The 25,382-nt window shown below is 38.7% G+C and overlaps 1 protein-coding gene and 1 long non-coding RNA gene across 3 annotated transcripts in view; one reads left to right on the plus strand and one right to left on the minus strand.

Annotated features, from left to right (window-relative positions):
• LOC145518182 (uncharacterized) overlaps positions 1 to 25,382 on the minus strand; it is a 429,574-nt gene that overhangs the window by 64,992 nt on the left and 339,200 nt on the right. The window lies entirely within an intron of this gene.
• Positions 15,735 to 25,382, plus strand: part of LOC145518183 (uncharacterized) — a 61,194-nt gene continuing 51,546 nt past the window's right edge. The window contains exons 1-2 of the long non-coding RNA XR_014062726.1: positions 15,735 to 15,893; positions 17,191 to 17,250. This is a non-coding gene — a long non-coding RNA (uncharacterized LOC145518183). The remainder of the gene's footprint in view (positions 15,894 to 17,190; positions 17,251 to 25,382) is intronic.

The following is a 25,382-nucleotide window of genomic DNA, read 5'->3' on the forward strand; positions in this document are numbered from 1 at the left end:
TTGATTATGAGGCCAAGAAAGGTAAATTACGTTTTTCCCCTAAACTATATGACCAGAATTAAAAGCTAGAATATTTTGCTCCCCGATTAGAGGTTTTTATTCATGTTGCTGCCAATTTTCTGGAACAAAAATTACTGTGACAGAAAAATCAGAGAAGTTCAATTTTTTTTTGGAATAAAATACAATAAGCAATCAGACTTTGTATCCTCTCTTAAGATGAATGACTTGTACTTTCATGATTTAAAGACAAAGATGGGGAGGTGAGATTGAGGTATTGGGCCTGGGTCTCTTCAGGTCCTGGTGGTTTATGTGTGCAGCTGATCCAGTTTGCTGTGAAGCAGTTGAGTTTATCGGTCTGAAGCCAAAGATAAAATATAAAATGCAGAGATCACCAGGCAGATCAGTTGACCCCAATACTATAGCCTTCCTAAGATGCCAGAGTTGGAGGCATTGTGGTTTGAACCTTGGACGGTGTTTCCACTTTTCCTGTGTGCTAGCTCTTGCGGTTTTGAGTGGGGAGAAGAAAAAGGGCAACAAGCAAACACCTCTTTATTAATGATCGTCGGCACCTGCAGTTCTCTTGTTGGTGGGCTGCACTGCTTCACAGTCTTGAACATGGATGTCCTACTGGCATCATGCTCCCAAGAGGTCTTACCTCAGTGCAGCTCCTCTGGGTACTGGTGTTTGCATGCGAGATCTGCTCACCACTTCCCACCTGTCCTGCGGGTTGCCTCTTCCCCTCATGCCGTGCCAGTCCTGGAAGAGCCCTCACCCCCCACCCCATCACCAGCTCCAGGTATTGTGCCCGTGCACCCTTCTCTGCATCCCTCAGAACTGGGAATGCCGGGACACTGTCTGGGCTTCCTCTGTCCTCACCGGTGTTTTACCAGGCCACTTCTCTCCAGTTCTCCTTTCCTTTCTTCAAAGTTTAAGGGTAGTTTCACATATGTTGTGGAGGAGAGCATGGCAACCCACTCCAGTATTCTTGCCTGGAGAATCCCAGGGACAGCGGAGCCTGGTGGGCTGCTGTCTATGGGGTCGCACAGAGTCAGACACGACTGGGGCGACTTAGCAGCAGCAGCAGCAGCTAGAGCACAACATTCCAGTTCTCTCTCTTAATAAACATGTTCTATCTTTAAATATGATTCTTCTGGAATCCCCAGAATGAAAAAGTTGGCTTAAAACTCAACATTCAGAAAACTAAGATCATGGCATCCGGTCCCATCACTTCATGGCAAATAGATGGGGAAACAATGGAAACAGTGAGAGATTTTATTTTGGGGGCTCCAAAATCACTGCAGATAGTGACTGCAGCCATGAAATTAAAAGATGCTTGCTCCTTGGAAGGAAAGTTATGACCAATCTAGACAGCATATTAAAAAGCAGAGACATTACTTTGTCCACAAAGGTCCATCTAGTCAAGGTTATGGTTTTTCCAGTAGTCATGTATAGATGTGACAGCTGGACCATAAAGAAAGCTGAGCGCTGAAGAATTGATGCTTTTGAACTGTGGTGTTGGAGAAGACTCTTGGGCGTCTCTTGGACTGCAAGGAGATCCAACAAGTCCATCCTAAAGGAGATCGGTCCTGAGTGTTCATTGGAAGGACTGATGCTGAAGCTGAAACTCCAATATTTTGGCCACCTGATGCAAAGAACTGACTCAGCTGGGTGAGGATATTGATTCCAAAGTGTGATTCCAAAGTGAAGGGAATGATCTTTCTCAAAGGAAAGCAGGGTGTTTGCTTTGATATCCCTACTGCATCAGTAACAAAAGTACAGGAAAAGTAGCATGATTCACGGCGTTGGCAGCTTTCTGTGGCCACGGAGCAACCAGAGCTAGAAGGTTCACGGGAAGGATATCGCAGCTTCCGAGGACAGTGGCCAGGCAATCGAGGCTTCAGGGGACAGCGGGGAAGAAGCAGGAGCTTCAGAGGACAGCGAGCAGGAGGCAACAACAAAAGTAACAGATTCCAAAACAGAGGCCAGAGCGGAGTTTTAATAAAGCATTTGGACAGTAATTTGAAGTAGAGGATTTATTTGGCAAAAACAGAACCATGTTCAGCTATTTGGAACTGAACATTATTTTTCATACAAAATTAAAAGCACATTGTATTTCCTTCCTGACCACTTGCCCAGTCCCCATCTCTTCGAGAGAGAAAAGCTTCATCTAAATTATTTCATCTGATTGATGACTGTCATTTATAACTTTATTGTTACTTCTGTCTTGGGTATTCCTTTGGAAAAGGTGTATGGATTCATTACATATTCTAATGTATTGTCTATAGATTATAAGATAAAGTCAAGCATGTCTCTGCTGATACTTTTTGAGTTGACCTGTCTTTATTCTTAGAAATGTCTCTTCATAGTAGGCTTCCCTTGTGGCTCAGGTGGTAAAGACTCTCTGCAATGCAGGATCCCTGGGTCGGGAAGATCCCCTGGAGAAGGAAATGGCAACCCACTCCAGTAATCTTGCCTGGAGAATCCCATGAACAGAGGAGCCTGGCGGGCTACAGTCCATGGGGTCGCAAAGAGTCAGGCATGACTGAGCACCTATCACTCATCATGCCATTATTGATGGAAATAATAGTAGCTCTGATTTTCTTCTCTTGCAAACAATACACCTAGGTTCATACCTTTATGTGGACATGAATTAATTTTTTACCTAGGGTAAATACTGAGAGGGGAGATTGCTCAGTTATATGAAAATTTGAAATTTTAATATATAATTGACAAGTTATTCTCAAAAGTGAATGACTATTCTAATTTATTTCCCTAAATCTTTAAGAAACATAAACATATGCTCAAACACATTGTGAGTACAAATATGCAATCACAGCCACAATGAGGTATCTCTCAACACCCATTATATTGACAAATGTGAACATTCATACACTGCGAGTAGGAAAGAAAGACAACAGGATTCAGGCAGTGTTCACATCTGTCATTTTTCTCCAAACCTCCATTATTAAAATATGAAACTACTGAAAAGTTGATACTACTATAACAAACACTTGTATCCTCACAATTAACACACAAACGTGCAAACAGATATCTGAACCATTTGCAGACATCATGTCTATATTTCTAAACACATACCTCTTAGCATGCATTATTTTTCTATTAAGTGAAGATAACTATTCATTATATACTATGCTTGTGAAGAAAGAGCAAAATAATATATGTAAAACATCCAACACAGTATCCAGATCATCATGAGAATGTGAGTATGCAAAAATGACACCCTTATTTTCATAACAGAGAAGTATGGAATGAGTATAGTCTGTGCATGTATTTTTAAATGAATATTTATATTTGTTTATACATTGTGTAAATAATCAATTTCTTCCCTGACTGCTGCTTTCTCCTTAAAGAAATAAAATGAGGACTATGGTATGCTGGATGTCTCAGTGCAGATATCTAGTTTAGTTTAGTCAGAATATTAACTGATAGTGGAATAGCAACTTTAGCTTACATGGTCTTTTCCCATTTAAATTTTTTAAAAATTAAAACCCACATGTGAAAGTCACTCAGTCGTGTCTGCCTCTTTGCAACCCCATAGACTATACAGTCCATGGAATTCTCCAGGCCACAATAGTGGAGTGGGTAGCCTTTTCCTTCTCCAGGGGATCTTCCCAACCCAGGGATCGAACCAAGGTCTCCCCCATGGCAGGCAGATTCTTTACCAGCTGAGCCACAAGGGAAGACCAAGAATACTGGAGGGGGTAGCCTATCCCGTCTCCAGTGGGTCTTCCCAACCCAGGAATCGAACTGTGGTCTCCAGCATTGCAGGCAGATTCTTTACCAACTGAGCTATCAGGGAAGCCTAAAACCCACATATGGAATGCTGCTTCATAAAATAGAGACTAGAGAATTTTCAAATGCAGAAAGTTAAACTAATATCTTCCTTTAAAAAATTAAAGAAACAGTTTTCATATTTATTATTAATTTTTACATTTAAATATTTTGTTTCTTCATTTAATCTAATCATAGCATTACTATTTAAAGGTAAGGATGCTGTCCTGAGTATTTTCAAGTAATATTCTTACATGAATACATTTTAGTAATTTAAGTCCGTCTACTCAAGGCTATGGTTTTTCCAGTAGTCATGTATGAATATGAGAGTTGGACTATAAAGAAAGCTGAGCGCCGAAGAAGTGATGTTTTTGAACTGCAGTGCTGGAGAAGACCCTTGAGAAGTCCAGATCCAAGGGATCTTGGACTGCAAGGAGATCCAACCAGTCCATCCTAAAGGAAATCAGTCCTGGGTGTTCATTGGAAGGACTGATGTTGAAGCTGAAACTCCAATACTTTGGCCACCTGATGGGAAGAGCTGACTCATTTGAAAAGACCCTGATGTTGGGAAAGATTGAAGGCAGGAGAAGGGGATGACAGAGGATGAGATGGTTAGATGGCATCACCGACTCAATGGACATGAGTTTGGGTAAACTCCGGGAGTTGGTGATGGACAGGGAGGCCTGGTGTGCTGCGGTTCATGGGGTCGCAAAGAGTCGGACGTGACTGAACTGAACTGAACTGAAAACAAATTAAAAAACCTTATATAGAGTATGTGTTTAGTATATATTAGTTAATTTCAGCTGACTGCAAGTATACATTTTTAAAAATGAATTCATAAGGTTCTTTGTCAGAAAGATAAAGTCTGAATGCAACTCTTCCATAAAAAATGAAACTTTTATTGCAATTATTATAATTTATAAATTTTAGTCTGTCAAAAACCTTCAAACATGCTAACCTTCTGTATTCATTACACAAACAAATCTATTTTTTATGAAGTAGTATACTTCTCATAGTTACAAAACACAAGTTGAATCTAGGTACTTGTTAGAAACAGTTTGCAGGAACTATCTTTTCACCTAAGCTTTGCTGCTAAAGGCTGGAATATGCACAGTGTTGGTTACATACAATAAAGCCTGATTAATTAAACTTTATTTTTAAATAATTCATATGTCATAGAATGCAATTCAATCAGCAAATTATCTTCAATAAAATTTCACTACCATATAATATTATGAAGTCATGAAGAATCCCTACGACAGACACCAAATAACAATCAAGAAACCAATTTTCTTTGCTAACTTGGACTTAAATAAAATCTTCACTTAATCTTTGGAAGAGTAGCTCTTTGTTATTAATTAAATCTACAATTTCTGCTGTTGAAATCACACACTAGTTTAGTTTTATTTTTGCAAAGCTATGGGAAATGTTTTTGCTGCTTCAACACATATAGTACACAGTGCATAAAAGTGTATCTCATGCTTTGTGAATAGAAACAAAAATTCTCAAGCATTAACAATTATATCAGTGGGAGTTTTGCATTAAATTAAGCTTGGGGGGAAGGAAGAAATGCAGGCTGTAAACAAGAAAAATATTTCTCTTAAGACACTTAAATGTTAACTAGGTGTATTAATCACATTGTGATGTAATGCTCTGCAGAGTCAGCTATAAAAATGTTTCCCATTACTTTTCTACCTTCACATTATTTTTTTTGCAGTAAAAACTAACTGCCATATAGAGCAAAAGAAAAGTACCTAACTTGATGTGTAATTTCCTTTTGAACCAAAGAACCTATGAGATTTCTGTGTACTACTACTACTAAGTCACTTCAGTCATGTCCGACTCTGTGCGACCCCATAGACGGCAGCCCACTAGGCTCCGCCGTCCCTGGGATTCTCCAGGCAAGAACACTGTAGTGCGTTGCCATTTCCTTCTCCAATACATGAAAGTGAAAAGTGAAAGTGAGGTGTCCTACTCTTAGCAACCCCATGGACTGCAGCCTACCAGGCTTCGCCGTCCATGGGATTTTCCAGGCAAGAGTACTGGAGTGGGGTGCCATTGCCTTCTATGTAAGGGAATACTAATTGCAACTTCACCTTTTACGGCATAAAACCTTAGCACTTTGGATATCTGCCTGATCTTTTTGAAGGAAAAATTATTTCTCATTCTTTTTTCTTTTGGCAAATTTCTAGTGACAAATGCAGTGCCTGGAACATTTTTATAGGTCACTGTTTGTAGAAGCAAGGAAGGAAGGAACAAAGGAAGGAAGGAAAGAAGGAAGGAATAAATTAATGTTAGATAGTCAATTAGTAAATTCTAGAAATTCTACATATAAAGGTAGAAAGTGTCAAGGCAATGTACTTTGAAGTTCACTATACTTTAGGTTAATATACCCCATGCCCTTTATATAATTAATTTAACAAATGCATTTAATCCATAGAAGTAACTTCTAGTTTTAATCTTGGATAAGTTATGACATTTGCTAGGATAAATTTCCTTATGTGAATGAAAATGGAGTAGTCCAGTTCAGCTCAGTTGGTCAGTTGTGTCTGACTCTTTGCAACTCTATGGACTGCAGCACGCCAGGCTTTCCTGTCCACTACCAGCTCTCGGAGCTTACTCAAACTCATGTCTATCGAGTCAGTGATGCCATCCAACCATCTCATCCTCTGTCATCCCCGTCTCCTCCCACCTTCAATCTTTCCCAGCATCAGGGTCTTTTCAAATGAGTCAGCTCTTCGCATGAGGTGGCCAACGAGTTGGAGTTTCAGCTTCAGCATCAGTCCTTCCAAAGAATATTCAGGACTGATTTCCTTTACGATTGACTGGTTTGATCTCCTTGCAGTCCAACAGACTCTCGCGAGTCTTCTCCAATACCATAGTTTAAAAGCAACAATTTTTCAGTGCTTAGCTTTCTTTATAGTCCAACTCTCAGATCCATACATGACTACTAGAAAAATCATAGCTTTGACTAGATGGATCTTTGTCAGCAAAGTAATATCTTTGCTTTTTAATATGCGGTCTAGGTTTGTCATAGCTTTTCTTCCAAAGAGCAAGTGTCTTTTAATTTCACGGCTGCAATCACCACCTGCAGTGATTTTGGAGAAGTAAGTCAGACAGAGAAGGACAAATACTGTATGATATCACTTATAGGTGTAATCTAAAATATGACAAAAATGAATATATCAGTGAAACAGATTCACAGAGAGAACTGATTGATTGTTGCCAAGGGAGAGAGGTGGGTGGTAAGGGAGGGATGGGCTGGGAGTTTGGGATTAGCAGATGCAATCTGTTATATACAGGCTGGATAAACAACAAGGTCCTACTCTACAGCACAGGGAACTAAATTCAACATCCTGTGATAAACCAGAATGGAAAATAATATGAAAAAAAATAAATAGATGCAAAAAAAAAATGGAATCAGACAATAAAAACATATCACCAAGGAGAAGCTAAAAAAAACAGAAACTTGCATTGTTCTTTTTAAGAAGCTCTGTGTGAACAATAGTTAATTTGTCCACTTTCTTTCCTTTAATGTAAGATCAAGAAAGCTTTGGGAAAAATATTTCATTTCTATGGCTCATGAAAATTAAAAACAAAAAACAACTAACTTGTGCAAAGGATCTAGAGGTTGGAGAAATTAAAAATAGAAACATACATACTGGTCAGTGTTCTTTGGTCAGGAGGCTTTTCAAGGCAGGAGAGAGTAAGTTTCAATTTTACATCAGTGCAATGTATGCTAATTTAAAGATGACAAGAAAGCCCAAACAGTTCTGGATTTCATAGGGACTTGAATTAAAACTCAAGTGAAGAAAGATCATGTACTTATAACTGATTTCAGAAGTGTAATGAAGAACCAGAGTTCGGGTTTACCATTAAATTAGGTAGGAATTCAATAAAATTCTTAAATAATTCTAGGGGGTAACTTACTCACTTATTTTGAAACATCTGATTTGTGAGTTTACTGGATGATTTTGCCTTTTTAAAGAAAGAATATAATCTACAATCAGTGTAAACCTTCTTTTGGAAGAGGTAGATTTTCTAATCAAATGGTTTCAGGGGGCAGATATGGGAGGGCGTGGGGGGTATCAGGGGAAGACTTCCAAGTTAAGTCCCTTGAAGGCAGGCAGATACATCTGAATTTCCCATATGCCCACTAATCAGCCCAGAAATGCTCTCTAAAATTTTTTTGTATTGATTTGCTTAGGAATTTATATGTATAATCTGCAATGATTGCTATTGATACAGAATAAAATGTCCTACATTTTTTCAAAATGAAATTAATTCTCCTTTAAATGAATTCAGAATTCTAGGGCTTCATTTGGAATTTATGTGTTCATGTATCTTTAAAAGACCCTTTTTGAAAAAATATTATAAATATTTTCAGAAGGTCTGTAGTCAATCTCAGATGGAAGTGTGATAGCTCCCAGGAGTTGTAATTTGTTAAATGCCAAAACCTATACAGTGGAATGGAATTCTGCTTTCTGACAGCCTGATGTTTAGAGCATATGGGTCTCATGTCAGAGCATTCAAATATGCATTGAATACGACCCAGGACTTCCTGAAAGCCTATTTGAGATACATGATATTAGGAAACTATCTAGGATCTCTCGATTGTGTGTTTCCTTTGATTTTCTAATATTTGTCACTGGAAAGCATTGTAGCTGGAACTTACTTTCCATGACCTCACAGCTATGTGTAAACTATCTTAAGTTAGCCATGCTGCATAAATTAGCTAAGGGTATGATAAAAAGTTTGTTTCAGTGAACATATTTATCTTCATGGAATTTCCCAAGTCTTCTATTTTAGCTTTTACAGAACCAAGCGAAAAAGATAAAAGAGCTGTCCTTTAAAATAATTCATTCCTTCTCTATACTTCACTTTTCATCAGAAAGGTTAAGCTGATGTAAGATAAGTTTTTCTCCTATTCCACAGGCTCATGCAGAAGACTTGATAACCAAGAACAAAGCTACAGTTTCTGGACATATCTCTCTACTGTCAGCTGATGTTGCCTCAGTGAGCCATCTGGGGTGGGGAACATACTAGCATTTCACTAACCCCATCACGCTCCAACTGCCAAGACATCTTCAACTTCTCTACAGTATCACATGCAGAAATAGCACAACCCAGTTCAAGTAACCTCAGAGTTCTTTCATTGAATCCCTACTGTGTGGAATGCATGAAGTACCTTCTCTTTCTTTTTGAGCCTTCTCTTGACTTTCTTAAGCTAACTGGAAATGGTTTCAACTGTTTTTGGACATTTCTCAAGCCACCAAGACTGGCAAATGTTACAAATGTCAACATTTTTTTTTTCTTACAATAATAATTCATACACAGTTGAGAAAAGTTGAAAAACTTTCCAGGAAAAGGCACTTTGAGGTTGAAACCAAACATGGAACTATAAATCTTTTGGTTAATTTTCAGTTAGTGAAAAAGTATTCAAGTTAAATTTTCCCTCAGGCCACTGTAATAGATACTTCTGTTCACAGAAGTTGAGATTATTCACCAGATAAAATCCTACTTCTAAAAGTCTGTGCACCAATGTGGCACAAGTGAACTTCTGTCATTTATATAATTATTACTTATTATTGCTTTTTATATGATGTCCTCTGAAGTAATAAGCCACACTCTGGAAACATAATTTCATAGAATTCTTTCCTGGTCCTCACCTGCCATAATGCAGATGAGATATTTAAATCAAAGTGACTTTGCATAGAGTTGTTTCTCAATAAATAAGTCAATCTAGAGTCATAGTTAATCACCAAGGTAGGTGATTTATGGAACCTAAAAATTGATATTTAATACGTGTTGAAAAATTGTAGTGTTTCTTATGTTGTCATTTAAAACACGTTTGAAATTATATTCTGAATTCACAGAATTTCAATACTTGTTAAAACTTTGGTTGCGATCAAAATAGTTTCCAAAGATTGGCTTGCCTTTCCTATCAGTATTCAAATCAATCCTTAGGTTGAAACATCACTGAAGGTCAAAACACTCATTCTGTGTTTGCTCATTCATTCATTTATCCATCTACTGAACTTCAAATTTTTATTGAGACAGAAGTATGATTAGCATAGGGAAGATAACCAAACTAAGGCACCCAGTCTCCTGAAGCCCACAGTGTAGAGACAGACATTAATCAAGTCATCACATAAATAAAGTAGAGTTAAGTACAGAGATGACTGTTCTGGAGTAAAAATGTCTGGTTCTCTGACGTCTCATCCAAAACACCCATGACTTTAATGCAGGACTCAGGTGAGATGCAGGAGAGAGAGGCAGGCAGAGCCAGAAAACCTAAGACCTTGAACTGGACCATTAAGGATTTTGATTTTTTTCCCCCAGAAGCAATGGAAAGGTTTTTAAGGAATTTAAGCATCAGGACTAAGATCATGGCATCTGGCCCCACCACTTCCATGGCAAATAGATGAAGAAACAATGGAAACAGTGACAGACTTTATCTTCTTGGGCTCTAAAATCACTGCAGATGGTGACTGAAGCCACAGAATTAATAAAGACACTTGCTCCTTGGAAGAAAAGCTATGACAAACCTAGACAGCATATTAAAAAGCAGAGACATTACTTTGCCAGCAAAGGTCCATCTAGTCAAGGCTATGGTTTTTCCGGTAGTCATGTATGGGTGTGAGAGTTGGACTATAAAGAAAGCTGAGTGCCAAAGAATTGATGCTTTTGAACTGCAGTGTTGGAGAAGACTCTTGAGAGTCCCTTGGACTGCAAGGAGATCAAACCAGTCAATCCTAAAGGAAATCAACCCTGAATATTCATTGGAAGGAGTGATGCTAATGCTGAAGCTCCAATACTTTGGCCACCTGATGCGAAGAACTGACTCATCGGAAAAGACCCTGATGCTGGGAAAGACTGAAGGCGGGAGGAGAAGGGGATGACAGAGGATGAGATGATTGGATGGCATCACTAACTCAATGGACGTGAGTTTGAGTTGGCTCCGGGAGTTAGTGATGGATAGGGAAGTCTGGCGTGCTACTGTCTATGGGGTCACAAAGAGTCGGACACGACTGAGTGACTGGACTGAACTGAACTGAAGCATCAGAACATCATTAGATTTTAGTTTTAAGCTGTGGGTTTTTGCCTGAGGGATGGAGAAGAGATTGGAATGGGCCTAGGTGGAGAGAGACTAGGTCATAGGCTTGTGAATATGGTCCTCGTGAGGATATTGTTAAGCAGCTTGTTTGCTGCAGTAGGCAGCACCCTATCTATGAGGATGGAAAGAAAAGCTGTCCCTCCTGACTCATTCAGTAGTGGAATAGCTGGGCCTAACCTGAGTTACTATTTGTTTTTATCTTATAGACACTTAATAGATATTTATCTTAGGAGTATTTGTTTTATAAACACTAAGGAGATATTTAGAAATAACACAACTTGTTACGCTCTCATTTTCTCACTGGCTTCCAGAAAAGCTAATGCCAAACCTGTGGTTTGGAGAGCACTGGGCTCTAGGGTATTGAATTCTATGTGTCCCTCATTCCTAGTTTTATCTTAATCCTTTAATTTATATTCCTTTGCCTTAATTTTAATATTATTCTGTATCCTTGGAACAAAAAAAATCTTATAATTAAGCAAAACCATGGATGTTTTATGTTAAAAATTTATTTTTATTATATTAAAAATGAAAATTATTACTTTTATTATATTAAAATATATGTGTTGCTACCTTAGAAGAAATGTCTGAAAACAGGAAAATGTATTGACAATATTTCTAGCATACTATTAATGTATAAGGGCAAGACACTAAGGATAGAAATAGGTATGTGTGAAAACAACATTCTTGTGTGTACCGAATTGCCACTTGAAGATTATGAGTGCTAATCTCTCTCCACATTGCTATGAACTGTATTATTTCAAGATGTGTAAAACTGGCAGGACCCTAAATTCCACACATCATTTGCTCTTGGCTTTGGAGCTCACTCATGGTATCTGGTATTGTGCAATGTTCTTTGGAATTCATAGAAGAATTTGACTACTTCTAGCTTGAGATACCAAAAATAAATAAATAAATAAATCTTATCTAATTTAGCAGAATGATAATGCAGTGGTTAAATACATCACAGCTGATGTGAGACACGATACTTCCTTAAACAGTACTATCATGCCGTAGATATGGTGATTTAATAGCAGGCAAAGTCAATAAGAAATAGATATTTAGAATTTGAAATAAAAACTTACAACTTTGCTCTTCTTTCTCAGTAGGAAGGTTTTTTTACATTTATATCAATTTCTAACTAATGACTCTGTTAAGGCTTGAATATAGCAGTCAGTCTTTCAGATGACTTTACGATTAAAGGTAAGAAAGGAGCAAAGAGAGTTACCTATTCATTTGTGGAGTCTTAAAACTCTAAAAGACAGTGATAAGTTCATCAGTCTTTGGGTTGTCAAGCTTAATAATAGAACATGGGCAACAGAAAGCTACTCAACCGAGCAGGTACAAGTGAGGGCTCACCAAAGGAACTTTCTCGGCTGTAATCAGCAGTCTGTATCTCCCATTGCCTCTGGCTTAAGGTGGCTTCCTCTGGTCCACACCTGTCACTTCTCCCACAATAGCGCAGGAAGGGAACTGAAAACTGGGTAGATGGATTTGCTCTGTAACGATGCTCTCGTTCATTATACAGACCTCTTCACAATGCTGATTTCCCAAAGTGCATGTTCTTCTCAACCCATTTTTCCAAAACTGGCTTAAAGATGGTAACTTTTATCTGAACGCTTCACCATCACCACTGCCTGTGGCTTTTCTATTTTGTGTGTACCTTTCATAGCTATATACCTGCACTGTGTTTCTGACTGGGTCAGCTGTTAGGTTTGAATCTTTATAATGCCTTCTCCTGCTGTATATCCAGGCTTGCCGTTTTGACAATTCATCTACATTGACACTTTGCTCTTGGTTTTGTTCTCTTAGGACTCAGGGTAACTGCATTTCTTCCCAGGCATTGCTTTAGGCCAAATCCTTGTTCCTCACCTGATCTCACCTGCTCTACCCAAGCCCCAGGAACATCACAACTAACTGTCAAATAAAGGAAAGAGAAGCAGACTGAGATATTTCCCAAATGGGATCCTGGATATGAGAATTGAGGAACAAGACTGACTCTGCACATTCATTGGTCTAAAGACAAAAGAGTTGATATTCAGCACTATGCACATTACACGTCACCTGATACTTTTTTTTGTGCACAAAATATCCAGCCTGTTGTTCATTCTGTGAAAAACTGTGGGACTAAGGCATTCTTCCAGAGGCTTCTGGTACAATGCAAGACAAAATATATAGACTATAGGATGATCATAAAATTGAACCCTAGTAAATTTGAATAATGAGCCTAATTTCTTTCTACCACCTGCTTCCTGATCCCAGTGTCCCTGCAAAGGCAGTCAGTGGTTCATTGTTTTATTATCTGTTTCTTATCTTAGCATTCACATCTACTTGCATCCATTTATTTGCTTATGATAGTAACCAGGAAGTCCATATCTGTTTCTATATCTAATCCATCACATTCTAATAAAAATATACTTTGTATCCACCTCATTATTTCTTTCTCAACAGTCAGCACCCAGGTCACATTTGTATGTCACACTGTCTTCTCTTACTGGTACTAATATCATTGAATCCTGGCTGACCTTTCTGCTTCCACTTCTATCTATATTAAGTCATCCTGAAACACACAATAGGCAGGATGATAGTGCAAATTACAAAATTTCACTACATTGTTACCCTGCTTAATTCTCTTCAAAGTCTTCTCCTTGCACCTAGGATAAAATCAAGCTTCTCTCACAGTCAGCTCAGCCTGGCATGTGTGGTCCCTGGTGACTACACTAGCTACAGCCTGTGTTCTTCTTCTGTTAATTATGTTCCAATAGCCCTGACTATCTTTCACCCTTTCTCAGCTTTTGAACTTTGCACATGTATTTCTTTCATGGATATATTTTTAACACCTGAATTGCTATTTAGCCTTTCATCTATGTTACTTCTTTAATGAGGTTTTTCTCTGAATCTTGGATTTAAGGTAGTTCTATTACTCTATTTTATGGTATATTGTAACTTTCCCCCCCACAAAGCACTTTTCTCAGTTTCTATTTAGACACTTGTTGTTTCTATGGCTATTTCTATAATGGCAGTTTTCTCAATAGGCTGTGAGCCCCATAAGGGAGGGCACCATGTACCCTTGGCTTCCTACTGTATCCTAAGAGCTAGTAAAGGGACTGGCAGATAGCAGTCATCAATATACTCTAGTGAATGAATGGAAATACCATATCTCATATCTTCTCTGTTCAGTTATCCAATAAGATATGTATCTTGCATAAAGCACTGTCTTCAGCTCACTGGATACAGAAAAGACAAAGAGACAAAAAGAAGAAAAAAGTCCTGCTTGTATGAAGCTTTCTTTCCAGTGTGGGACAACCAGCAATAAACCAGAAATATAATAAATTACATAGTGTTTTAGAAGGCGATATGTGTTAAAGAAAAACAATGGAGCAGGAAAACAGAAATGAAGTGTGCCAGGGGAATGTGATTTGCAATTTTAATAAATGATCACTTTAGACCTTATTTAATAGGCTATATTCAGGGAGAGAATTGAAGCTAGTGATGGTGTTAGTTATTCAGATATATAGAGAAAGAATTTTTCTGCCAAAGAAACAGCAAGAACAAGTCCGATAATATAGGATTTTTTGACCATGGTTATTACTTTGGTTTTTAAAATGACTGAGCTGGGTGATCCATCAAATGGTTTCAGAAGAAGTGTGACAACACCTTACTTTTGCCTTCAGTGGATCAAGGTGGCTACTCCATGTAGAATGGATTGTAGTGAGTCATGGGCAGAAGCAGAGAGATCAGACAAGACTTCTGAAGAATTCAGGCAACAGAAGATTGAATCAGAATACAGCAATGAAGGTAGAAAAAACTGTTGGATTCTGGATGTATTTTGAAAGTAGAACCAAGAGGTTTTGCTGATGCATTGGATGGGAATTGGAAAGGAAGTAAGGAGTTAAAGGTAACTCCAAGGATTCTGGCTTGATTAACTGGAAGATGGAGTTGCAATCAAGTCAGAGAGGGAAGAGGACAGATGAATCTGCTTGGGTGGAGCTGGTGAGATCATGTTTATTTGTAGATGCTGGCAGAGAGGTTAAATGAGGGGGAGCATATAGGACTCAGCAAGGCTATAGGAAGGGGTAAACCTATGGATGGTACTTAAAGGCAAGAGAACAGGTGAAACCACCATGGAGGAGGTAGAGACAGAGAAAAGGACCAAGGTCTGAACCACTGGGCACTTAAGCCTTAAAAGATCTGAAGGAAGAATTTTCTGCATAGCCAATGCTGGATTCATATTACTAAATCTGTTTTAAAACTGTTGCTTTTTTTAAACTTTAATATCAGCCAGAATTTTTCTGATAGGACAATGATTTTTCCCTGTAGAAATATTTTAAAAAGTCCACAAAATCCTCATATCTTACTATTTTTAATAGAAAAGTATTGTCTGATAACAGAGGCCTAAATTCTTTTGTTAAATCTCAATTAATGATACTTAAAATTAATGACAGACAATATATGTTCTTCATGGAATATGACTTTATTGTTAAATAGATTCTAGCATTATTTCTTCAGTGAGATAATCAGATTACTTATGAAATCTTTGCATTTAGAATATGGCAGTAGAATTGGGACAACAAAAGTTATATGTATCTTCTTAATAGTAACCAAAATGCTAGATGTTAGATTTAAAAAAAAATAGCAAAAAGGTAAGACTAAAATTAAACAAACCTTAATTTTAGATTCCAGTTTGTTCCAAACAACTTTAAAGGTCAAACTTCATTCTAGATCATTCACTGATCTGAAGGCATTTGAGGAAGTTGGAGTGGTTTCAGGGTTAACAAAGGAATTCAGGCCTTGGGTTTAGTTCAGTATGTGACCCCACAGAGCCCCTGCAGAATAACTCAGAATCGACTGGGGCTGAGCTGCTGAGGCCGACCTGGTTCACGGCAGTTCAGACTAAAGTCCCCAAACCAAGAGAGCATCTGAGGCACGGCTGCCATCCAACAGCACTCTTTTCTCTCCCACTGTGGACAGCGTTCTGGGCTATGTGGTAAGTCACTTTCCTGTGACACCCCGAGGTCTGGAATTTGTACTACAGCACTTCTTTGTGTTGTGTATTTCTCATGTTTGTGTCAGTTAGGACAGAGCACAAATGTTTAGCAAAGGATTCCAAACTCTTAGCAATACTTAAGCAATACTAAAAGTATGTGGAATGTAATCTTAGTTTCTCAATTGCACACTTATTTCTAAATATAAAATCCTTCTAAGGTTCTTTTTTGTCGAGGGTTCGATTCCTGTCATGAAGGCTGTAGTTTAGAGTCACACTGCTGCAGTGAAGGCTGGGCGCTGCCACACTGCTGGGTGGAATAACAGGCCTGGTGTCTGGCAGCAAAAACTGTCCAGGTATTAGTTTCCTTACCTGCAAAGTGGTATTAATAGTAATACCCTTTGGGTTAATTTAAAAACGTAAAGTAAAATAATGCGTTCCAGGGCTTAGCAGAATGCATGTAGTAAGTCCTAATAAATTGTAGGCATTTTTCTTTGTTACCAATCACTCTTTGTCTCCAGGTCTTGTTTTCATTTGAAACAATTTGATATTTTTATCAGCCTTAAATTGTGACAGTTTTTGTGCTTTCTATTTATCTTAAATCAACTTTAGTGGAATATAATTTACATACAATAAAATGTATCTATTTTGGCATACATTTTGACAGATTTATATACACCTTGGTAACCATTACAACCATTCAGACACAGAACACTTCCATGCCTCCAATCATGGAAGTTTCCCTGAGAATTTTCCAAATAATTTTCCCACTTTAGCCCCAAGCAAAGGCAACCATTGCTACTTTCTGTCACTATAGATCATATTTGCCTTTCTAGAGATTCACACAAATGGAATTCTACAGTGTATACTCTCATGCAACTGGCGTTTTTCACTCAATATGATATTGTTAATATTCATTGTGTTTCTCTGGAGACCTCTGACTAATAAAGTAAGTTTTATTACTTTTAACTGTTCTGGTGTTAGGGTTTTGGGTATCACATGATGGGTTACTTTGCATTTCCCTCACAACTAAAGATACTAAACATCTTTGCATGTGGTTACTGACCATTCGCCTATCTTTTTGGTATATTCAACTATAAGATTATTCACAGATTCTTTCCTCCATATGCTGATGTGTAAAACTTCATTCAGTTTCATTCCTTTGTCAAACATATGTTTGGCAAACATTTTCTTGCTTGTATGTGGCACGAACTTTCTTCATTTTGTCAATACCATATTGACAAACAGAAAATTTTAACTTACCAAGTCCAATTTATCATTTTTTTCCCTTTTATTTTAGACTTTTGGTGTCTCATCTAAGAAACAATAGATACTGAAGAAGTTCCCTATGCTTTGTTATGTAAGTTTTAATATTTTAGATTTTATATTAATGTCTATGGTTAATTTAAAAGGAATTTTGTGTTACAGTATGAGACAATAGTCAAAGTTCATTTCATTTTCCCAAATGGTAACTTAGTTGTTGTAGCTCCATTTGTTAAAAAGTACTTCCTCCTGAAGAACCTTAGCATTTTTGTCGAAAATAAACTGCTACTTACGAGTATATCATCTGTTCCATTAATTTGTATTTCTATCCATATAAAAGTATGATGCTGTCTATACTGCAATAGCTTTACAGTAAGTGCTAGCGTATTAGAACACAATCAATTTTTGTATTAACCTTATCTTCTGCAAACTTGCTAAATTTAGTTTTTATATTCTAGTAGCTTTTTCTAAACTTGCTAGATAATAAAGGATTATTTTCAGCCTTATAATTTTCTGCTTTCTGTATTTTGAAGCTCTGATATTGGATGCATACACATTTAGAATTGGTGCATCTTCTGGGTAAATTGTGCCCTTTATCATTAGGAAGTGTCCTGCCTTTGATTTTAGTACAGCCACTCTTTCTTATGCTTACATTTGTGTGCTACAGTTTTTTCATTGAATTTACTTTACTGTATCTGTAGATTCTAATTAACATAGATTTCTGGTAGACAGCCTATAGCTGCATTTTGCTTTTTTTATATTTTTTAAAAAATTGGTATCTATTTAGACACCAATAATTCCATTTAGACAATGGAATTAGACAATTACATGTTGAAATTTGCTTTATATTTAGCCCAATTTGTTCCTTTTTCTTCCTTTTAAACCTTCTTTTAGAATGACTGATTATTTTGTTTCAGTTCAGTCACTCAGTCATGTCTGAATCTGTGCAACCCCATGGACTGCAGCACACCAGGCCTCCCTGTCCATCACCAACTCCCGGAGTTTACTCAAACTCATGTCCACTGAGTCGGTGATGCCACCCAACCATCTCATCCTCTGTCGTCCCCTTCTCCTCCTGCCTTCAATCTTTCCCAGCATCAGGGTCTTTTCCAGTGAGTCAGTTCTTCACATCAGGTGGCCAAAGTATTGGAGTTTCAGCTTCAGCACCGGTCCTTCCAATGAATATTCAGGACTGACTTCCTTTAGGATGGACTGGTTCGATCTCCTTGCAGTCCAAGGGACTCTCGAGAGTCTTCTCCAACACCACAGTTCAAAAGCATCAATTCTTCAGCACTCAGCTTTCTTTATGGTCCAACTCTCACAGCCATACATGACCACCAGAAAAACCAGAGCTTTGACTAGACAGACCTTTGTTGGCAAAGTAATGGCTCTGCTTTTTAATATACTGTCTAGGTTGGTCATAGCTTTTCTTCCAACGAGCAGTCACCAAGGAGCCATAATTTTATGGCTGCAGTTACCATCTGCCGTGATTTTGGAAGCCCAAAACGTTTTGTTTCGGACCCCGTTCTGTTTGCACTGCTGGCTTGAGCGCCCTCTGTGATTTTCTAAGGGACACCCAGCGGCTCTGGTTCCCGGTCACCTTTTCAGAGATATCCGGAAAGTGAGCAGCCGGCGAGGATTGAGGTGGTGTCTTCCTCTCAAACAGGCTGATTTGTTTGCAAATTAGTATTATTATAATAAAGATAACATCTCCTTCCAGTGCAAATGTTGGGCCCAGTTGCTTGCATTTCATTAAAAAGGGCTGTGGTTTCCTAATCTCATCTGTGATGCAAACCTACTGTATGTACAGCTTCCACCTAGATTTACCTCTGTTTTGCCCCCATGGGATTTGGTGGGCAAAGAAAAATGGATGCAAATGTGAAATCCCATGCAAAGACCAGTCTCAGTCTTTTAAAGTCTCTGTTAGTCCTGTAAAAGAGAGCTAACAAGAGAAAAATCAGGAGACCCTATGAAACTACTGTGACCTTATTTGAAGCTGGGATACCAAACTGATTTTCTACCTTTGTCCACCAACTCTCAATCTACAGAATGCATAAGGTTGGCTTCAACAATAAGAACTTTCTAGGTGCAGAGGAAGGAGACTTATTGTTATCTGAATGTCATGGTGCAATTTCCACAGGATGTAATACAAGAAATGATGAGCATGGGACAAGGAAATCATATGGAGACCGCTAGATGAAGAGAGTCTGGTTTTCAAAAATGTGGAAGACCAGCAGCAGAGCGGTTGGAAAGGTAATTTGGTAGTAAGGCTGGACGAATGTATTCACTTTAAGTGCATTCAGGTGCTAAGTGAAGTGGTTGCTATTATTGATATTTCAGGAGAAAAAAGGAAGGAGAATTTGACTGGAAGGGGTGGGATGGTCCTTCACCATGGTTCTTGATTAGAGTAGGACAAAAGTGGGATGGTAGTGGAGAGGGCTGACAAAACGTGGTCCACTGGAGAAGGGAATGGCAAACCACCTCAGAATTCTTGCCTTGAGAACCCCATGAACAGCACAAAAAGGCAAAAAGATGCGGCACTGAAAGATGAACTCCCCAGGTTGATAGGTGCCCAATAAGCTTCTGGAGAACAGCACAGAAATAGGTCCAGAAGGAATGAAGAGGCTGAGTCAAAGGGGAAACAATGCCCATGTGGATGTGTCTGGTGGTGAAAGAAAAAGTCAGATGCTATAAGAACAACATTGCATAGGAACCTGGAATGTTAGCTCCATGAATCAAGGTAAATTGGAAGTGGTCAAACAGAAGATGGCAAGAGTGAACGTTGACATTTTAGGAATCAGAAAACTAAAATGGACTGGAATGGGCAAACTTCATTCAGATGACCATTATATCTACTACTGTGGGCAAAAATTCTTCAAAGGCAAACCATTTAGTATCACGGTAATCCAAGTCTATGGCCCAACCATTAATGTTGAAGAAGCTGAAATTGAACTGTTCTATGAAGACCTACAAGACTTTCTAGAACTAATACCAAAAAGATGTCCTTTTCATTATAGAGGACTGGATGCAAAGTAGGAAGTCAAGAGATACATGGAGTAACAGGCAAGTTTAGCCTTGGAGTACAAAATGAAGCAGTGCAAAGGCTAACAGAGTTTTGCCAAGAGAACATACTGGTCATAGCAAACACCATCTTCCAACAACATAAGAAATGACTCTACACATGGACATCACTAGATCGTCAATACTGAAATCAGATTGATTATAGTATTTGCAGCTGGAGATGGAGAAGCTCTATACAGTCAGCAAAAACTACACCAGGGCAGACTATGGCTCAGATCCTGAACTACTTATTGCCAAATTCAGACTTAAATTGAAGAAAGTAGGGAAAACCATTAAGCCTTTCAGTTATGACCTAAATCAAATCCCTTATTTTGATACAGTGGAAGTGACAAATAGATTTAAGGGATTAGATCTGATAGAGTGCCTGATGAACTATGGACAGAGGTTCATAACACTGCATAGGAGGCAAGGATCAAAACCATTCTAAAGAAAAAGAAATGCAAAAAGGCAAAATGGTTGTCTGAGGAGACCTTACAAATAGCTAAGTAAAGAAGAGAAGCTAAAGGCAAAGGAGAAAAGGAAAAATATACTCATTTAATGCAGAGCTCCAAAGTATAGCAAGGAGAGATAAGAAAGCCTTCCTAAGTGATAATGCAAAGAAATAGAGGAAAACAACAGAATGTGAAAGACTAGAGATCTCTTTAAGAAAATTAGAGATACCAAGGGAACATTTCATGCAAAGATGGGCAAAATTAAGGACAGAAATGGTATGGACCTAACAGCAGCAGAAGATATTAAGTAGAGGTGGAAAGAATTCACAGAAGAACTATACAAAAAAGATCTTAATGACTTAGATAACCATGATGGTGTGATCACTCATCTAGAGCCAGACATCCTGGAATGTAAAGTCAAGTGGGCCTTAGAAACCATCACTAAGAACAAAGCTAGTGGAGGTGATAGAATTCCAGCTGAGCTATCTCAAATCCTAAAAGATGATGCTGTGAAAGTGCTGCACTCAATATGCCAGCAAATTTGGAAAACTCAGCAGTGGCCACAGGACTGGAAAAGGTCAGTTTTCATTCCAGTCCCAAAGGAGGGCAATGCCAAAGAATGTTCCAACTACCACATAATTGTACTCATTTCACATGCTAGCAAAGTAATGCTCAAAATTCTCCTTGCCAGGCTTCATCAGTACACGAACCAAGAACTTCCAGATGTACAAGCTGGATTTAGAAAGGCAGAGGAACCAGAGATCAAATTTGTAACATCCAATGGATCATAGAAAAAGAAAGAGAATTCCAGAAAAACATCTATTTCTGCTTTCTCGACTATGCCAAAGCCTTTGACTGTGTGGATCACAACAAACTGTGGAATATTCTTAAAAAGATGGGAATACCAGACCACCTTACCTGCCTCCTGTGAAACCTGTATTCAGGTCAAGAAACAAAAGTTAGAATAGGACATGGAACAATGGACTGATTCAAAACTGGTAAAGGAGCAAGTCAAGGCTATATATTATCACACTGCTTATTTACCTTCTATGCAGAGTACATCATGTGAAATGGTGGGCTGGATGAAGCACTAGCTGGAATCAACATTGCTGGGAGAAATATCAATAATCTCAGATATGCAGATGATACCACCCTAATGACAGAAAATGAAGAGAAACTAAAGATCCTCCTAATGAAGGTGAAAGAGGAGAGTGAAAAAGTTGGCTTAAAACTCAACATTCAAAAAACAAAGATCATGGCATCCAGTCCCATCACTTCATGGCAAATAGATGGGGAAACAGTGGAAACAGTGGGTGACTTTATTTTTCTGGGCTCCAAAACCACTGCAGATGGTGACTGCAGCCATGGTATTAAAAGATGCTTGCTCCTTGGAAGAAAAGCTATGACAAACCTAGACAGCTTATTGAAAAGCAGAGACATTACTTGGCTGACAAAGGTCCATCTAGTCAAACCTATGGTTTTTTCAGTAGTCATGAATGGATGTGAGAGTAGGACCATAATGAAGGCTGAGTGCCAAAGAATTGATTCTTCTGAACTGTGGTGTTGGAGAAGACTCTTGAGAGTCCCCTGGACTGCAAGGAGATCAAACCAGTCCATCCTAAAGGAGATCAGTCCTACCTCCCTCTGGGCTTACATCGTCCTCACTCCCAAATGATAGCGTGTACTCTGACTCCTCATGTCACTGGCGGGTGACTGCATGCTTGATCCTTCCATCCCCCTGACTGCTCCTCCTTCCTCAGTTTCTCCTGCAGTTGTGTGAGGACTAATGCTTATAGTTGATCCCTAACCCGGGTCTCACAGAGGTTCTGCTTTGGCAACTGACTTTGAACCCTGACTGATACTTGCTTTTTGAAAGCCCACATTTTATTTAAAATATTGTGCATATTCAAACCAAAGTTATTTGTTTACTTCATGGTGGGAATAACAACTCCTTAAAAATAAGAGTAAACAAAGTTTGATATATTTGTCACATATAAGACATATAGTTTACTAACTGTATTTTTGAACCAAACTGTGTTTAATTGTTGAGAAAAGAGTCATTATCATGCACATTCTTTTTAAAAAAGTGATGCTTACAGTCTAACAAAATGCATTTTTTCAACATGTTTGTCACATGTGTGGCTTAAATGCACTGTGGAATGACATGATACTATGTTTAAAATAAACACTTTTTAAAAGCAATGCAAACATTGTGGTTTACTGGATATGTGAGACTTGAGTACCTCAAGCAGTATTTACTTTATATTGAACTTATCAAAATGGACTTTTAAAATAGACTTTAAAAAACATCCTTTCTTCAGGGATTTTTGCGTCAAGTTGATGCTGTTTTCTTGGTGCTGTTTTTAAACTTGGAAAATGAAGTATTTTATGCAGGATTTCCTTTAAGATGTTTATTTTAAACTCTTGGAATCTAGACCAGGCTTTCCACTGAGAATGAAACTTAACCAAGGGCTTTCCAGACAGGCTCAAAAAGATGCCTCCGGTCATGTGCTCCTTGGCTTCATGGCAGATGTCACTCAGTGTAGATCTGCTGGTTTATGAAAACTCTATCACAGGAATGAAATGCAAGCATGTCACAGAATGACAGCCAGAGAAGGAACACGATCCATCATTAAACACTGTCACTAAAATAATTAGTCTGCCTTTCATGCATATTAACTAACTCACCAATGAAGTTTAAGGACAGTGTCTCAAAGCAGCTTTTCTTATTTGCTTAGCTCCAGGCATTTCTTAAAACCTGGGCCCATCCTCAGTGTCTTGGGAATGTTTAATACACCATCTACAGATGGCACTTCTTATAGTCCAAAGCTACTTGATCTTCATAGACCACCATGAGCACCAGGTTCTGTGGACCAACGACCGCCCCCAGAAATGGACCCAAGAAACTCTCAGCTGAAGGTCATGCTTGAGCGTGGCCATAATTTCAGGACACTGGTCCTTGATGTGCTGAGTGTGACCTCCAGAAAGCTAGGCTCTTTCTTTTAGAGGTTGATGGGAGGCAGGGGCAGAATCCCCAAGTTATAAGCTGAGTCTGAATGTGACTCAGTTTTCTTCTCTCTCCCAGCACTTTATTCAATGAATTCCTAGTTCAATGAACATTTAAGTAATATCTATATTGTTTTAAGTCTGGCTATTCAAAGATGCATAAGACATGGACTCTGTTCTCTAGGATCTCATGATCTTGAGGATACCTGTTTAAATAGAAGTATCCTACAGACAGGCATTTAAACAGAACATAAAGATAAAATCCATTAAGCTCTCTTAAAATACATACAGCTTACAGTGTTACTAGAGAAGAAACAGCAATTTCATCTCTCTGGACGCCTGAAAAGCCTCAAATAAAAGGTAGTACTTGGCCTGTGTCTGAAGGATTTTATGTGTGCAGTGTATTCATGGATTTGCATCATGGTGAGGTGTCTGAGGGGTGAAAGGTTGAGAAGAGGTCAACCCACGAGATGTGGGGGAGTTTTCATGATACAGAAGACTCACTTTCATTTATAAAAAGAGTACTTGAGGTGACTTTCAAGTTACATGTATATTCAGTATTTAATAAATAGCTATTGGGCTCCTAATATATGCTGGGCATTATTATGAAAACTTCTTCACCAGTTTACCTCAGTCAACAAAACAAAGTCCTATTCTTAATGAATCTTAATTTCTAGTTGGAGAGATGCTCAACGGGAATAAACCCAACAAATAAGTCAGTTGTATAGTTTGTTGCCAAGCGACAGGTGCCCTGGAAAATAGTGTAGTGGGTAGGTAGACACCCAGGATGGGAGCAGATGGAAATACGGTGATATTAAATGGGACAGTCAAGGTTGGCTTCGCTGATGAGATACGATTTGACCAAAGACCTGAAGGCATAGTAGGGATGCAGTGGAGGCCGTAAGCAGGTGTAGAGGGCTAAGTCTTCCAGGCTCAGGGGAGAGAATTCAGGTGTGGGGTGCAGAATGAGCCCTGGAGAGCACAGTATGATGACAGGGCAAAGGTGAGGAGAGAGGCTGGCTTGGGGCCTGTGGACGGAAGATCACAAAGGGCACTGTAGAGCTGGAGGGCCATTAGGAGGGTTTCAGCTTTTCATCTAAGTGAAAGCAGCAACGACTGCTGATTTCTTGAGCAAACAGTGACCTTACAGACAGATTTAGAAAGGGTAATTCAGCTGAAAAAACTGCAGAAAGGCAAAGTTGGAAGCAGGGAGACCTGTGAAAAGCTTACTATTACTGAAGTAATTAACCCTCAGGTGGAAATTGCCACTTGAACTAGGGTCCTAGCAGTGGCGATGTTGAGAAAGTGGCCAAATTCTGGACTTAATTTGAAGATAGACCCGGCAATAATTCCTGATGTGTTGGATGGGGGTGTGAGAGAAAGAGAGGAGTCCATCATGACTCCAGGATTCCTGCATGGAACAAATTAGAAGGCGGCGCTGCCATCAACTGAGATGGGTGAGGCTGTATTGGAGAAGAGCACGGAGGCTTCTCAGGAGATTGGTTATGCAGAGATTAGGTATAACACATCTATTAGTCATGCAAGTGAAAATGGCAAGTAGATGGCAGATGCATCACTGATGTTCAGGGGAGAATTCTGGGTTGGAAACACACATTAGGAAGTCATAAGCATAGAAATGGCATTTATAGCCATAGGACAGGTTGAGACTTCCAGGGGAGTGAGTGGCATGAAGAAGAGCTTGGGGCATTTC

This window comes from Giraffa tippelskirchi, chromosome 8, assembly GCF_054371585.1.
Source record: "Giraffa tippelskirchi isolate mGirTip1 chromosome 8, T2T-mGirTip1v1.2.pri, whole genome shotgun sequence".
Lineage (NCBI taxonomy): Eukaryota > Metazoa > Chordata > Mammalia > Artiodactyla > Giraffidae > Giraffa > Giraffa tippelskirchi.